This window comes from Amblyomma americanum, chromosome 2 (genome assembly GCF_052857255.1).
Source record: "Amblyomma americanum isolate KBUSLIRL-KWMA chromosome 2, ASM5285725v1, whole genome shotgun sequence".
Taxonomy (NCBI): Eukaryota; Metazoa; Arthropoda; class Arachnida; order Ixodida; family Ixodidae; genus Amblyomma; species Amblyomma americanum.
In genome coordinates this window covers 36,771,328-36,788,515 of record NC_135498.1, presented here as the reverse complement: position 1 = coordinate 36,788,515, position 17,188 = coordinate 36,771,328, and the positions used below count along the sequence as shown (strand labels likewise).

Genomic DNA, 17,188 nt, shown 5'->3' with positions numbered 1-17,188 from the left:
TCACCGAAAACAGAACTTCTATATAAGCTGTAAAAACAATAAGAAATGAATACAGGTGTTTCCAACATTCACCGTTTCCGCAGTACACTGCGGTGACACCTAGGCAGAACCCCGGGTCACGGATGCCAGCCTACACCACTATCCACTCCACGGTGTTGATCTCTGAGTCCATTTCGGTATCAACGACACGAGTTCGAATCCAAGTTAAATTTCCAAGTTAAAGTTAAGGTTGAAATTACAAGTTAAGCTTATTGGAGAATAAATGCGCCTTTTGTCGTCACACACATGCCAATATGGCCAGAAAGAGTCACGGAATCGATTCTCACTGAGAACAAAATTGCGGTGGAGTTCTCTTGAATGTCTGTGAGAGCGCGGATCTGGCGTAAGGCGTGCATGTGCACGGCGAAGTTATATGCCATTCACGGAGTGCAGACTTGATCGTTATCTTTGTTTTTGAATTTTTTATTTAGACACGAAAGCGGCCTCGGGTGATGGGCCAAAAGGCAGATATGCTCTGCTTGACAGAACCCTTACATCCGTGCTTTGCTCAGGAACGGTACAACATGTACATTTAATACACTGAAATTGTGTAAATAAAATCAATACAAACACTGGCATTCCACCCGAAGTGGCACTTTCCTGCTGAAGCATTACTGCTGCAGTGACATGTAGCCTATAGGACATAGGCAGCGAAATTAAGTCACATCTGCAGCGATTTATTATAGCTTCTTATTATTATACACTTTATAATGCACCAATCAGCAGAAGCTGACCCGTAGCATAATGTTTTTATTCATTTCTTTCTCCCTTTTTTTCTTGCAAGTGTCATTTTTTATGTGATAGTTTATTTTAAACTCCTTTGTGAATCGTCGGGGTTCAACAACTAGTTAAAAGAGAAAATGTTTTGGCACTTGAAGAGGAGGAAGCCTTCGAAATGTGTAGTCTGGCAGGCTCCAAACCTTATTTTCAGGAGCACTACAGGCACAAGTTGGATGGCGGCACTAGCACATAATTTACTCTCGTTGTTGACATACCAGTATAGCTTGTATTGGCGATGTTGCAGGCCTCACCGGCGTAAAGAACCGTCTTCTTATACCACTCTTTTATGGCTCGTCCTCGCTGAAGAAAGCGCTTACGTGAGGACACACACAAAAGCAAAGGAGGAGGTAAAGCGTATGGTTACATAAAGAGCTACCAGATGCCTGAGCAGATTATCCATTGTTTTGCTGTTGTGAATATACAGGGCGTTTCGCCCAAGATTTTGCACAACTTTTAAAAATAGGGTTTTTAATTTAGAATAGCGCTTTTTTCGGCACAGCACTATCATTAATGTAGAGCATCATAGCACAACTATGACGCGCTAGCCAGCAAGCTGGTTAACTAATATTGAGTAGTTAACTTTTTACCTATAATCCTTAGGCTCATTAATTATCGAGGGGCGTACAGCCCACTGTAAGTAGTATCGATATCCATTTTTATAATTTTGAAAGCGCGGTTACCTTCGGCGCTGTGGCCCAACAAATTTTGACTATTTCGACGAGTTACGTGCACTGGACAGGTTTCTTTGCGTGCAAGGTTCTCGAAAGCGCATGTATTTTGGCGCGACGTAGCCAAAATTTGTCGGGCCACAGCGCCGAGGGTAACCGCCTTTTCGAAATTCTATTCCGTATGCGAGTCTAAAGCAGCTAGTCCGTATGCTTCCCTATCACGCTTGTGGTACCCCGGAGCATATGCTGCGTCGATCTGGCGCCGAAGTTTGTTTCGACCGCGAAGCCTGCCGCTTCACGTACGGCTGGGTTTTGCAGTTGCAAACGTATATTCTCGCGATCACGAGCATGCCAAATGCGGGGTGCTCAGTGCTGCTGATCCGACGGTTCCGCCTCTGCCATGGCATGGCGCTGCACTATACCCGTGCGACCTTTTCGCTGAGCTGAAAAGATGACGAAGCGGCCGCGAGCACTGACTCCCTTACCTAATTTTCAGCTTGTTAGGTCGCCCTAACTTCCGGCAGCCTCCTCTGCTATGGAAACAGAGTTACACAATTTTTGTTAGGTCATCCCACGCTTGCCATATGCAATCTGCAATTTAGATGGTCACCGCCTGGTTATGGCCAATCCCCCTTGTGGGTATGTGCCATTTTGTGAGGGGAACAACAACAATTGTCCGCATGTGCATGAGGCCCATCGCGGTTGGGCTCGCTGTAACAGCTTCTGGCTCCAAAAATGAAGCTATGGGTTGTGTTTCTATTGCTATTAAGGTGACAATGATCTCGCGTTCAGTCGCTCAGCCAATGAAGTCCACATTTTGACGCCACGCCTTCATCCTCACAAGAGAGGGGTGGCGGGGAGGGGGCGTAAAGACTTCGCTATTTATCGACACTTTTACCACGCGTACAAGAATTTTATTGACGACGTTGTTGGCCCTCCCATCATCGGCCCTTTGTGTATTTATTTTTATTTATTTCAAAATACTGCAGCCCCATTCTAGAGACTATAGCAGGAGTGGGTACATAAGATATGGTACAATTCCACGCATAAAAGGGTACATGACAAGGATTGCGAATATAAACGCGGCACACAACACCCTACAATGCTACGACTCAATTGCCGACGGAAAATCAGAAAGAATCCAGTAAATCTCCGTGTTGCGCATCCAACGATCAGATCATTTTCGCTCGAATTCTTAGAGTCATGTTTAAATGAAACGCCGCAGAAAATGTCAAGCATCCTGAATACGAAGCCGGATTCGTGTGCTAATACTGCAACTGTTTATTTTCTTTGTTTTGAGGTCGCAAGTTCCTAAAAAAATAGTTTGTGGCCCATGTGTTCATCCTCCTAGATTCTTGTCTACTGCTTCACCTAGCTGTTGTTGTCACCGCAACCTGAAAATATTTAAAAACCTGCAACTACGGCAAATAGAATGATTTCCACTTAAATAAAACAGCTTGTCTCTTTCCTTCCTTCGTAATGATCATGTGCCCTAATAAAATAAAGCTTCCTTTAAACAGAAATAACACGCCGTGAACGGTGCAAGCCAACTCTAGTAGCGAAATGTTCTTCGATTTCCGTACCTATGAAGGCAAGTCACTATGCCAATAAGAGCACACAGAGTTTGTTATATTTTTTAACTTATATACACGCTTTTGTCACAAAAACTTCAGTCATCTTTACTGGATCGGGCACTTTACACTTTTTTCTCTTTACTTCGTTTTGTTTCTTTATTCGTCTCGTACATTTAGCATCCTACCCCTCTCGCCATCGCCACTACCAGCCTACTCATTGCGGCTTGTTATCTCTAGCGTTTTTTTCTTTTTTATGCGTTTTTAACCATATTCTTGATGACGCAGTGTTGTCAGGCCTATCGTCCACATTTCATGGGTCCCCAGCACTGGTTTTACTTTATTCCATCGTGAACATTTTCATGCTAGTGGTCAGCTCATTTCAGGCGTACCAATGCCAGCAGAGATGCTTGTCATTTCCACCAGTTTCAAAACAACGAGTAAAAAACAATGAATGAAAGCCCATGTGTTCCTAGATGTCTGTGAATCACAAGTTTGATGTGTTGATTGCGAAAGTTCTGTGAGAACGCATCTATCTGTATCAGCACATTGCTTTCCACTGTATACGACGGAAGCACATCGTTTCCGGCTGACATCTTTGCTTGTCGTCAACGTACAAGCGTCGTAATTCGCATGCATCATTGCGGGTGTTCCTCTGAAGACAGAACAACAAATAAGTGTCCTCGGTTGAGTGTTCCAGCTTGATGACTTTGACAGCGCATTCGGACAGGGGTCGGGCGTTTTATATTTCCTTTTTTTTTCACTTGCACAGTTGCATTGAATTTTCCATCGAGGATGTGATAATGCGCATGCGCTAAGAAAGAAGAAAATGTAGCATCATAAGAGCACTTGAACACGTGTAGGCCCAGGATAGTATAAATGTGCCCTGGAAACAGCAAGCACGCCGAGAAATTGGCAGTTGTCCAGATGCTACGGAACCATGTTTTCCTTGTGACGTTGTTCGGAGCCGGTAAGTGAGGAGACAAGCTAAGCATGCTGTCCTTAAGGCCTAGCATAAATCAATTTACGAACTATTTCTTTTTGAAATACTCCCTTAGTCAGCCGCTCCTCTAAATGCTCATATCGCTTGCTACAGGTAGCTCAAGAGCTAGCGAGCGAGCATGCACCTGATCTTGTACCAGAAAATGATACATACAAATGGCGAAAAAGAGAGCTTGTTTGTGGCTCACCCAAGCGCATACAGTGCAAAAGACAGCGACCGGAAAACGTAACACAGGAATTTGACCTTGACAGTTAAAATATTTTTTAGAGCTGTGTTCTGAGCCAAACAAACGATTATTCAAAGTAAAGCCTCTAAACTAATCACCCCTAAAGTGTGATGATTACAATATTGATTGGGGAATTTCAAGACCTCCCAGCGCGCAGTACCATGCAAGGCTCTCGTGACGCAGCATTTCTTTTTAAAAATTTTCTCAAAGTTGATAATGGCTGTATTCTGACAATTGTACATGGAATGCAAGATGGCGTGTACTTTCCAAGCAACGCCAGCACACCTTAGGGCCACAACTACATCGGTTTTTACCCACTTCGGCTACTATTTGCTCCTTCAATAACGCATATTTAGACACTGCCTTCAGACCGTGGAATTTTTTAACATTTGCTGAAATGCTTCAGAGGATTGTTCGTTACGAATATGGCATTGTAAATATGAAACGGCACTGCTGTACATGACTCGATGTGGATTCTTAAGAGGCACATCGCCATCAAAGCACAATGATACAAAAAGATACAGCCGCAACCCACACCCTCAATTCCTTGGCCAACCATAACCGTGTTTTGAAATTTCCTTCAAAAAGTATAAGACGCATGGGCAGCCACGCCTTTAACCAAAACTTTCATTACATCTCTGCTACCATCTTTTGTTTTGTTTTTGCGCTTTGTAGCAAGATCGCTTACCTGAAGTAAACACTCGAGAGCCTAGCGCTTGATTGAAAGCACCATCGGTGCACGGGGGATGGATGCTCGTAGACAGCCATCCCCCGTGCACCTTTTCTGGTTTTCTTATTGTTCTGTCGTGGCCGAGAAAAGACGCGAATGTAGGCAACCAGGGCAGGAACGAAAAAAGGGTTTATTCACGGACGCCTCTGCTCATATAGCTCTTATCAAAACTGTCCTACGTCTTGGTCATGCGCCTGAACTGATATCAGATATCACATTTATTACTGCTTTTCGGACGCCTCCAGGTCATAATCAACCTGAATTATAGTTACAAGTTATTGAACTGCACTGAATGAAGAAGCTTAATCATAAAGAATGAACGTAAAAATAGTTAAGTTGTACACATGTTTGTCATCCGAGTAACGTGCCTGTCTTTCCATTTCGTGCTTTGTCTCACGCCATACTGGTTGGGACTATTGAAAACATCCCGAATATTAAGAACTCGCGCCTTTCCCTGCTTCCGTTTTTGGAAGAGCAGAAGTCCAATTACTGTGGTAATTTATCTACGACTTCCTGGTCTTTGCCGATCTTGCTTACAAGCCCAGTCTAGATAAATGATGGAAATCATGCATAAGCCGTTCTTTACATAATGCTACTTTCATTGTCTCTGTAAAAATAAGAAACCTATACGTTCTCTCATTATTGTGCTCATAGAGCCTAGGAACCAATTTGTTTGTATGGAGTCGCTATTAGTTGATCAGAAAGGATTAAAATAAATCAGAACCTTTCAAGTCTGTCTGTGCCACCTGCCCAACAAGAATGGTCTTTATGTTCGCTTTCTTTAATATAAATTTTTACTTTATCCGGATCTCTCCTTCTGGCCACATCGGCAATGTGGCCATCTCACGAAAAGGTTTAGAACCCCAGTATCTGTGCAGGTCACGAAGTCTGAGCATCTTATGCAGCAAAGTGGAGGGGAACAGAACAGGAGGCAGCTATTGCGCTCTACACCAGTAGCAGTACACTCACCGCTGGAGTACATGAACTTTACTTCGGCACTTTATTTGCTTACAGTATGGCTCAACAAATCAAGGAAAGTGTTATGGAGGGCTCTGTCAACACCTGAATGCCATGAAAGACTACAAGGAAGCTGGAGGACCTGAAGAAAACACGCCGAAGCCTGAAGTGTCACCACCCCCAGCATCCGTTCCGCCACACCCTGATCAGGAAAGCCCGGGTCCAGTCGATCAAGAGACGCACACAAGCACACCGAAAGGTGTCGAGGAAGAACAACCACCCCAGCGAACGCCGGCCTCAGATAACAAACACCAACATGAAGACGATGGCAATGGCGACGATAACAGCCAACAGACCGAAGAGATGTGAAGCGAAGGCTCTGTCTTGGCTGAACAAATAAAGTTTTTGTCACTGGTAACAGTTTATTCTCATCTACCAAGTAGTGCGTAATTCGTCCATTGTTTTAAAAGAACCGCTCAGCGAGGCGGTCTTCGGAGCTCAATACCACTTTGCACAGAATGCAGTCATGCACAAAAACTCTTGTTACGTATTCACTATTTGTAGTATCACTCACTGAAACTAAAAACAGCAGTGGTCCGGGGGTCGGTCTCTGGATGATTCCTTATGTAGGCGGGAGTAGTCCTTGATGGAACTTGCTCAAAAGCTGCGAATTGTCAGTGTTGATTAAGAAATCACTGAACCATCCCAGCACTTCACAGCCTCCAGTCATACTGCATGCGCAGTTTCGTAGATACCTTTTCAGGGCTTTTACTATCAATTCTTTCGATAAGTCAGTTAATGTTATTACTGCTTGGCTGCAGCTTTTAATAGCCAAAGCGAGGTCGTACGCGATCTCTTTCAGTTCGGATTTTTTTTGCTTTTATTGCTATTGAATTAAGTAGTTAAGGGAGTATTTTGCAGAGGAATAAGCATTAAAAAAAGGGTATAAAAGGGTATTATATAGTTCACTGCAAGCTTTTTGTATGAATCGAAAGTATGAACACCTGCAACAGCTATGATCCGTGGCTCCAGCGCCCGGTATGGCAAGATTAAACAGTTGCATTCAGGAGTGAGGTTTTTTATACGTCGCAGCTTTAGGCTGGAATTCATTCTACATGTCATTACATGACTTGCAGGTATGCATTGCGGTTATTACTGCCAGTGGCAAGGCAGGTAATTTTAGTACCAGCCAATTCCATTTTTTTTTCATTAGACTTCTCGCAGGCTTCGACGGACGTTCACGAGTTCTTGAAATTTGATTTAAATTCTGTTCAGTTACACAACCAATTCTCGTGGTTAATTCATAATCATAAATTTCATCTTCAAACAAAAAATCCGGCTTTTCTGCCGACGTGTAAAAACCATCCAGATGATACTTTGCGCTGAAAATCAGGCTTAGGGAGATAAACGTGGTATTACGAGAGCGCAGACACCAGTAAAAAAAAAAGGGTGGGGGGCAAGCAAAATGCAAAAAAAAAATGATGCGGTCAGAATGAGCTATTTTACTTCCACCGAAGGACAAAGCTCTCTTCTAATGATCTCCGGTTATTTGGTTTTGCGCTAATCGCGGCCACCGCACCTCAGAAGCCTCCTAGCCACGTCACTCTACCGGAGCCCCTGCTATCATGCATAGACTACGTTTTTTACCCCCTTGCATACACTCTCTCCCTTCAAGCGAAGCAGTTCAAATAACATGAACAGGCTAAGCCAACCATCTGTTTTTCAATGCTAAATTAAAAATGTCAGTGATCTTAGAGCACCCCGTATGTCAGCTGAAAAACAAGCACCCAAGTACCGCGTGATCTGAATATCACAACAAAGCCCTCTCGCGACAAGTGGCAGCCCTTCACTGTCGCGAGACGACGGCATCTAGTCGGGAGGTAACGTTGGTGTGGCGTGGGGAGTAGCAGCAGCGGCCAGACTTCGCATCAACGGTGCGGTCTTCCCCGTCAGTTGTAAAAGGTGAAAGGCCATGCCACGTTCGGCGAGCGACGCCCACACTTTCCCTTCCTACAGCAACTCAATGCGACTCATTCGGACGCTTCGAGAACGTGCGTCGCGGAGCCGTTGTGTCATTTTCGATGGACGTTGTGGATGTGCGGTGCTTTTGAAATGGATGTGTGCTCTCGCAATAAATGAACAAGTCGCACACTTTCCGAGTGCTATCAGCCAGTGGAAAAGTTACAGTTATCGGCAGAAAAATAAGCAGACACAGAAAGAGAAAGAGAGAGAGGATTGTGTACGTTTTTATCGAATTTCTGCACGAGATAGATGGGTGTGACAAATGAATGCAAAGCATCAGGAGTAAAAACGCTACAATGTGCGAGCAGTGACTAATAAAAGATCCTTCATTAAAGCTGGTATTATCTATCCATGAATCGTTGTCAGCTCCTCTGCGTTAGACAAAAATAAACCTGTCTCATTATTTACCTGCAAAGCTGCAGTATTTTGTACGGTGATGCCAATATGATCTTAGTAATGAAAATCCAAACCTGCACTCGCTGCTTGCCGTGGTACGCACTATAATTTTTTTTTGTGTGTGTGGGCACTTGTCTCGTTAAACCTCTGGTAGCTTTACGTTTCGCTTTTCCTGGTGAGCTTGTGGCATCTGGTTTCTGTGGTAGATATTGTCCGACTTCCGATAACACTCCACTGACGTAAGGTTATGAACATGTGCGTACAGCTCGTAAAATAACGCCTATAATACCGATCATCACAAAAAATTAGGCAATGGAGCACTAAATACTGCTTGTCAAAATGTGGCAGCTTACATTCACTGTACTTCGTGCCAAAATCCGCTTGCTGTTGGCAGCTTTCTATAGAAAATCATATAATTGTTTGTTATAAAATACGTTAAAACTCACTCAAATGCAAAACAAAAGGCACCAGAACATACGGGAGAACCAACAAAAACCACTGCTGAGGCTGCCGTGACAGTTGATGCTGAAGTGCGACAGCATGGATGAGCGTACCATGGTACATACCGTACGGTGGAAACCAAACGCGAGGGGTAAGCTTGGTACGCCTCGGCAAGAACGCGGCGACATTCCGGAATCAGAGTTTACCATTTCGACTCCACAAATGACAGCAGAAAGAGTGGGAATGCAGAGTCACCCTGACGGTATGGTACTGCGGCTGTCGCATTCGGCTTCTCAATTTGAGGTCGCCGGATCAAATCCCCTTTACAACGACTGTATTTCGATGGAGTCAAAATATATTATCATTCCTAGATTGTGCGATGTCACTGTACATTTAACTGGAATCAACCGAGAAATTAAATGACCTGCCACCTGTCATGGAGAGGGATATTCCCTCTTTTCTCAAATTGCAAAGAAGAAGAGGGAGAGGTCGGAAGGTGGCGCCCGCTGGAAGAACACAAAGGGTGGCTACCATGGGACGAGCTGGTTCTGAGGCAGGCAGCGGAATGGGTAACTTCAAGAATAATCAAGCGCCCCCACAAATTTTGTTAAGACGTAAGTTTTGTCAATTTTCCGCCGACATACTCCGCCCAGAAAACGTCGTCGGCCCGACAGGAAGTGGTCGTTTGAAAAACGCCGCTTTAAATATGCCATTAGAGGCACTTCTATAACGCAATAAAGTTTGATTCCGTCATGTACTCGCATCAAAGGGCAGTCGTGATTCAATTCGAACGCAGTTCTTCCTCAGAACATGAGTCACGACTGTTTTTCATGCGCATGACAATGAGGTTACATCACTGCATCGCGGCTCCACAGCGCAACAGCGACGCCTCCTCAGAGAAAGCTTTGCGCGTGAATGCTTTTCACATTACAGAAGTAACGCGTAGCTTTTATGAAAGCTACGCGTATGAAAATTTAGCACAAATAACTACATTTGCGGACATTCCAAACTCTTCTGCGAAGCCTTTGCGGGCGCAGAACGAAAGGGGGAAATGGAGGGGGGGGGGGGGGGGGGGGATGCCGCTTCTCTCAAAACTTCAACGTGAGGTTTAAGGAGTAGAAGCTACACTTTCATCCGCAACGGCTGTAAATGCAAACCATTACCCTATACTTTTAACGAATAGTTAACGAATAGCTCTAAGCAGGGCTTAGCGCCAGTCCGGCAGCTAACATGACGCATATTAACAGTTACGCAATGCGGGAGGGCCAAGGCCAACGCTAACTACATTTTACAATAGACTACCCCAAACATCAACCATGCAATAGCGTACAGAGCTGAACATAACCAAAGCATTATCAAAAGGAGGATCCAACTTGCGATGAAAACGATTCTAAATTCCATACGAAAACATTCTATGTATGACGAAAATGCTCGCTTTTTTCTTGGCATTTTTTTCTCTGTCGGCTCGGAAAAATCACCTCTTGCCTCTATCACGCAAATGCTACCGGAAAATATAGCTCATGCAGCTTATGAAACGTTAAACACACGTACATTCTCAAGCACCATGTTTAAATAGCTACTGCGTTTTGCATTCAGCCGTCAGTGCGGATGGGGGTGTAGCTTCTATTACTGAAACCTCACCTTCAAGTTTTTTTGAGTGAAAGTGGCCTGATATATTCTTCCGCCGAAAGCAGGGAAAATATCACGATGCAGCCTTAAGGCGCTTTGTTTTGACTTCTTGACGAGTTGTCATTTCCGGCTAAATAAACACGTCACTCTTGCGTGAGCGAACCGCCAACAAATCCTCACCGCACCTATGCGGATGAAGAACGGACTTTTACTGAGAGCACAGCATAATTTAGATGCCGTTGCGCGGGCACTAACAGCCGCTAGCAGGTTGATCCTCGAATCTCAGCTCCAGCGACGAGCCTTTGCCGCAGACCTCAGAAGAAAATGCTGGTCCCTATCACTGTCGTAGCGGCAACTTTCGTCGTTTTCGTGAGAGGTAAGTCGCTTCATGCTAATAGATACTACACCATCTCGAAACAGAACACTTCAGCTGCTCTCAGAAATCAAGCATTTTCCTTTAGGCATCGAAATTCAAAGTGCAGTGTGGTGTGGTAAGGATCGTCTAGAGGGAATTATGTGAAGAAAAGATGTGTGCCACCCACGCATATATATACATGCGGTATAAGAGCGGGTATCACAGAGTAAAGGTGCTTCGTTTACATTACTTAATTCTCGAAACAGAACACTTCAGCTGCTCTCAGAAATCAAGCATTTTCCTTTAGGCGTCGAAATTCAAAGTGCAGTGTGGTAAGGATTATCCAGAGAGAATTATGTGAAGAAAAGATGTGTGCAACCCACGCATATATATACATGCGGTTTAAGCGCGGGTATCACAGAGCAAAGGTGCTTCGTTCACATTACTTAATCCCACGTTGCATATTTCAAGCCAATTCATCCTGCATTTATTTCTGAAATAACTGTGTGGTCTCATTATAATGCGCTAACTGGATGAGAGTGAACAATTACTGTTTTTGGTATAGACCGCACGAAATGACAGTCAAGCCGCGAGGGTCTGACGGCCCAAGCCAGCTTCATCTTCGTTATTATTGGCATTCCTACCATGGGCGCCACTGAAATCGCCCATGTTGCTGTCCTGGCCTGAGGCTTTATGAAGTCCCATTACAGAAATGCTGCCCGAGTGTGTTGGTCATACGCACGAGAAGCGCGAACTGCGTGTGCGTCAAAAAGTGTGATTATGTATTTTATTGTGCCACAAGTTTGTATCCTTTTCAGACGTGACCAAAATCTTTAAGTGTCAGCGCCAATCGAAATATGTTTCCAAACATTCACTGGTGCCATTAACGCACACAGAATCAGCCATGTATAGACCACAAAGTTGGTCATGTTTTTTCAGAACGCCGTTTTTTTTTTCGATGCACATCTTCTGAAATCACTACATTGAAGCACAGAAAGTAGTATTATCTCACTTCAAATTCCACTTGGGCTGCAGAACTGGTGCGTTTTATAAAAGTAACGTAGGAGACAGATGCACATTAATTACACGGGGGGTTACGGGGGTACACTGACAAAAAGAAATGTGTTAATGTGCAGTAACGATTCAGTACCCTGTTGTCATGATAGAGTTGCAGCCTCGGCTGTGCATGCGAGTACGGATTCTCTGCGATTCTTTTCATTTACTAATCTTTTTGGTGCTCGTGACGCAGGAGGATTTGCACTCAGCTGTGAGCATATGTTTCCTTCATCCGCCATACGAACTCTCTAGGCGGCGATTTCTGCCAGCTCCTTGAGTCAGTGGGCCAAGTCATCAAGACCATAATGCGGTTTTAATGCAGACTTGGCTATAGTTCGCGTGAAACCAGTTAGCTTTAGAAACTCTGAACGATCTTTTGCCTCGAAACCCATCGAAACCAAGCCATCGAAACCAAGAAAAGCATAGATTTTTTTTTTAATTTGTGGTGTTCACTAATGGGAAATTATCAGAGCAATAATGTTTGACCTGAAAGATGATTTATTAGAAACTAGAAGAAAAAACAACCACATACTGCCAATGCGATCCCAACCAACGATCTCCGTATGTCGCGTATGGCGTTCTACCAACTCTGCTATGGCGGTGACTGTTGAACCTCATACTTTCTAGTGTATTTGTGTTGCGCGTAGCCTAATCTTGTGAGTTTTCACCAGAACACCACCCTCGTCCATAGCGAGGGACATAGAGCAGTCATTATGTACAGCCTTTGCCAAAAGTAACCAGTCTGCATGGTTTGCTTCTCATTCGTATAGTAGAGCCTTTACGGCTTCCGTCAAGATCAAAAAATTCTCGGAAGGTGAGGACAAGGGTTCTTCTTACCATACAGAGATTTAGAGCTTGAGGGTTGGCATAATAGCTTCGATATACAACTGAGAAGCAAACCGTCCAGTCTGGTTACTTTTGGCAAAAACTTCACGTCATAACCAGCCACTCATTCCCCACCCTTGTCGGCCCTTTTGCCTTTATTGTCGCTTATAAACCTTTCTCTTTCCCATCCCCAATACTGAGCGCCGAATATTTTTCTTTAAGACAGCACTCTTCCTTTTCAGTGAAATTTGCTTTTCCTTCTGTCTCATCAGCGCAAATATTGTCAGCTCCCATACATTAAACGCAAATTCTGGCATTGAAATTGACTACATATAAACTATGACGATTAGAAGTATAAACTTAGTGCAAAGATATTGCGAACTGCTTTCGTAAAAACAAAACAACATAACCACTGTGTGCTTCACCATGTAGTTAAATGTATTTTAAATAAACGCTTGATGCTCTCGATTACCTCGTCAAAGTGAAAAACAAAGTTCACTCAAGCGGAAAATTTTAAAGTAACTTCACTGTGAGCTACTACGTGATAAGGGCACCTTCCTAACTTACGCAATTATGACGTTTTGCTTAATGTAACAACTCAAACAGGGCAGGATGCTCCACCACGTGATCCTAACCCAGACTGCAATGTTGAGAAGCCTGAAGTAAGTACCTACATTTATAATCTCTTCGGTCACGGGATTTTTCCAATGCATTCTTAAGCAAACACATATGTACTACAATTCAGTAGTACGCCCCGTAATAAAGACCGCATATTTGTAGCCACTGCAGCTGAGCTTAAACGCGGAGTTGCATGGTAAACCAAAAACTCTGCTAAGCCCAGATATTGCCGGTAGCAGTGCCCAGATGCTAACAGTTCAAAGGCTACCACTCAGCTTAACTTCTGGAGGAATCATCAACTTTGATCTTGTTTGCACTTTCGCTGTGGGATATGAATATGTGCTCAGAGTTTCAATATGCTATCTCATCACTCCGTTGCGCCAGTGGAACACAAATGTCATTTTCACATCATTTGGGAGCGGCAGCCCAAAAGGCAAGCCTGCTACATATAAAATAATATATATTTTTATGGCCTTTTATGCCAGTTTCTATCAACACGAATAATGTATAAATTTGAGATTGCCTAGTTAAGCATATGACGAGAATAGCGCTACAACGCCGAGCTTCAGAAGCGAGCACACGGAAATTGCTATTAACCCCATATCCGCGAGTGAAATGTTTCTGAGCGGAATCCGGGATCCCGGAAATCAAGCTTTGAAATTTAAGTCACTCTCTGAATCATTCTGTCCAGTTATTTTGCTTGAGTCAACTAAGCACAAAAGTCCAAGAATGCAACATTTTACTGCCAGATTTGAATTTGTATCTATAACTGGTCTTTTGAATGTGTTTGGACAATAAGATCACGTGTCATGTACTGCTTGTTCATGAGACCCAACAAGAAAACTCTCGGTTTCTAGAGCTTTTATATTTACACACTGCATCAATTCGGCAATTATAGAACCGACTACATATACGCCGCATTTCCCACTCGTCTCAGAAGTGAAACAGAAACTGATCCTCCGAGCATATAATCATAGATTCAAGTATAGGGAAGTAATGGGGATATGCTGGCAGACTGCGCTCTTATTCCAAGTCTAAGCAACAGAACCTCATTTACTGCATGTTTTAACGATACTTCTCTTACATTTTTCAGGGACACGTTTACAAACAATGCGAGTTCAAGTGCGAGGGAGACGAGATGATATTGCTGACCCACAGTCAAGCGTGTCGTGTGAGTATATTCAAAATGAAATAGGGCTCTTAAAAACTGGCCGCAAAGGGCTGGTGTAATGTAATGTCTAAAAGTAACCATATACAGCAAAAAGAATGCCACTTAAAGTGTCACTGCGACATTTTTTTTTCGTTACCGATTCCTGCGGCCGATAGGGATCCTGGCAAGTACTCCAGACCAATGCAAGAACTTCCGAATTGACGCCAGCAAACGAAATTTATCGTAAAATTCAGAATACAAACAAAATATCAGGAGAAACCGCATTTCATTTGCTCATTTTGGTCGTCCCGATGAGGAAATAGGGCACTAACAGTCAATATCGCGCCTTGCACATGGGCAGTGGAGGTTCGGATTCTGTGGTTGCTTTGTCAGGTCAGTCCGCAGCCTATGTCACGCATGTGATCGAGAGGTTTTTCGCAGCGTTGTCAGTGCTACTTTAAAGCAGAGATCCTGAGCGGGTAGCGTTGAAAATCTCTCCTCTCCACTCTTTCTTCTTAATTTCTTTTGTTTTTCTTTAGTAGCCTTCTCGGTCAACTGCTTTTCTTTTCCTGCATTATTAGTATCTGCAGCTTTCGCAGCAGAGAACCTTAAAAAAAGGCTTGCATGAAGTGAGAAACGTCGCCCCTAGCTTTATTTGTATTCGTATCTAATAGATTCTAGCACCTTTTTTTCTCTTTGTCTCTCAAGTCAGAAAACTGTAAGTCATATAAAAGTCACAAGCATTGTTTTATAGATTCATTTGAAGAGTGTAAAGCAACCACACATTGACTCCACGTCCAACGAATCTCCCAACAAAGCGCCGTATTACTTACGCATCATCATATCCGCTGCCGAAGGTCGTCGATACGTTTCGACACTACTAAAGATAAACGAGAATTTTTGGAGCACATTAAAAGTTTAAATACTGCTTCTGCTTTGCATCACACAAAGCAACGAATGTAAGCTTCTTATCTTGTGAGCGCTGCTGGGCACCATTGACAGAAGACTGAGAAAAGTCGTTATTTTTGATGAAAAAAAAAACGCCTTTAAGAAAAGGTACCAGTTCAGTTTACTCAAGAGCTACGTGTCTCAAAGAATTGCCCCGAACGCATTTTTAGAGAAGCACCAGCGGCATTCAAAAGGACCGAAACGTGTAGTGCATCACGTCGGTCGAAAGCTTAATGGCCGACTCATTCAACCGCATGTAAGCACTAGTGCAGAAAATGGGATGTTGCGATTCAAAAGAGAATTTCGAAAATGGGAAGTTTTAAAGCTCTTAATATATAATCTTGGACAAAGTTTTGGTTTTAAAGGACTAGGGAAATCAAAGTTTGGTTCGGAATTCATTCTTTGGAATGATGCACAAAATATCAATAAACATTGATCACTATAGCTACTCTGAATTCGCCTTACTTCGGCGAATGATTTTTTTTTTCTCATGCTGTTTCGGCTTCACTTCCAGCAGCCCTATGTTGCCTGTGACTTCACATCAAGCATACATAACTGCGAGATAGAGAGACAAAGAAAGGGAGCTCTAACGAAAAACAATGATTTTTGCCTGCGTGAATATTCGCTGACATACTACTTTGCGTAGGGGAGGCAACTGAGGAGTAAAGATGGAAGGAGGGTGCTAGAAAAAGATCAGTCGTTTAAAAAGTTTATAACTCAATAGTTCACTGCATGATGGCTTCTTTGGATGAAACCAAAATCAAGTTCTGTGCATGTACAGCGGGGTGATCAAGTGTTCGGGCAATTTACAGTTTGTCTAAAAAGACACCAATAGCGACAAAATAGGCAAATAGCAATATCATTGCACGCCGCTGATATCTGTAGCAGCCTAAAAGACCTAATGTACAGTCCACTGTGAGTGGCACTTGGGTGACGGACTGCATGCATTGTTCATAGCGCCCACGTTCGTTGACGCATTCTGGATATTCGAAGAGAATATGAAGTACAGCCTCAACTGAGCCGCAGTTTTCAAAATACGGAGTGTCTGATTTCTTGAAACGGTATTGTAGTCAGTTCGTAAATGCAAAATTAAGACGGAGACGGTGATAAATTGTTTCTAGATGACGCGGAAGCCCGAGTGGTAGTCTTGATTTCAGGTGTGGGTCGACGGAATGGAGAAAGGAGTAATGATGACTTGGCCAGTTCCAGAGGCGGTTCTTTTCATCCTGGGTATATATTTCGGCAAGTTGGGACGCACCTGATTTGCACTAGCTGTTCATTTATTGTCATTCAGCAGTGATTTTATTCAAGTTTTTTTTTTATGCCTTACTCTACCTCCACGCTGTCTAAATTCGCCAACGAAGTGATAGCTACCGTTCGGTGGTTGAAAACTAAATCGAAACAGCTGAACAAAAAATATTAGCTATTTGGCAGGCACAGGTCTGTTGTGTGCACTACGATGCTTCCAGAAAAGTCACACAATGTCTCTCTTTCTTCGCGCCCCTCAAAATGTTTGATTCTCGCTTCATGAAGTATTAACATCGCATGGTTTGTTTACTTAATTAAATGTTACCTTTTCTGTCAAAACATTGCAGCTAGACGAAGCAAGCCTGGGGAAAACCCTTTCGAGTGCTCGCACCGGGGCTGAAATTCGTGGAGTGTGCCTAAATGGAAACTGCGTTCCCAATCTCGAGGACATTGAAGTGCCTTCGTCTCTATCCTGAATATGTTACTGACTCCTGCTTTCACTGAAATAATAAAAAGTTGCTGAAGC

The 17,188-nt window shown here is 43.4% G+C and overlaps 1 long non-coding RNA gene across 1 annotated transcript; it reads left to right on the top strand.

Annotated features, from left to right (window-relative positions):
• Positions 1 to 13,278: 13,278 nt before the first annotated feature.
• LOC144118479 (uncharacterized) lies at positions 13,279 to 17,188 on the top strand. Its single transcript, XR_013312035.1, has 3 exons — positions 13,279 to 13,360; positions 14,410 to 14,487; positions 17,010 to 17,188. It is a non-coding gene; the product is annotated as an uncharacterized LOC144118479 (long non-coding RNA).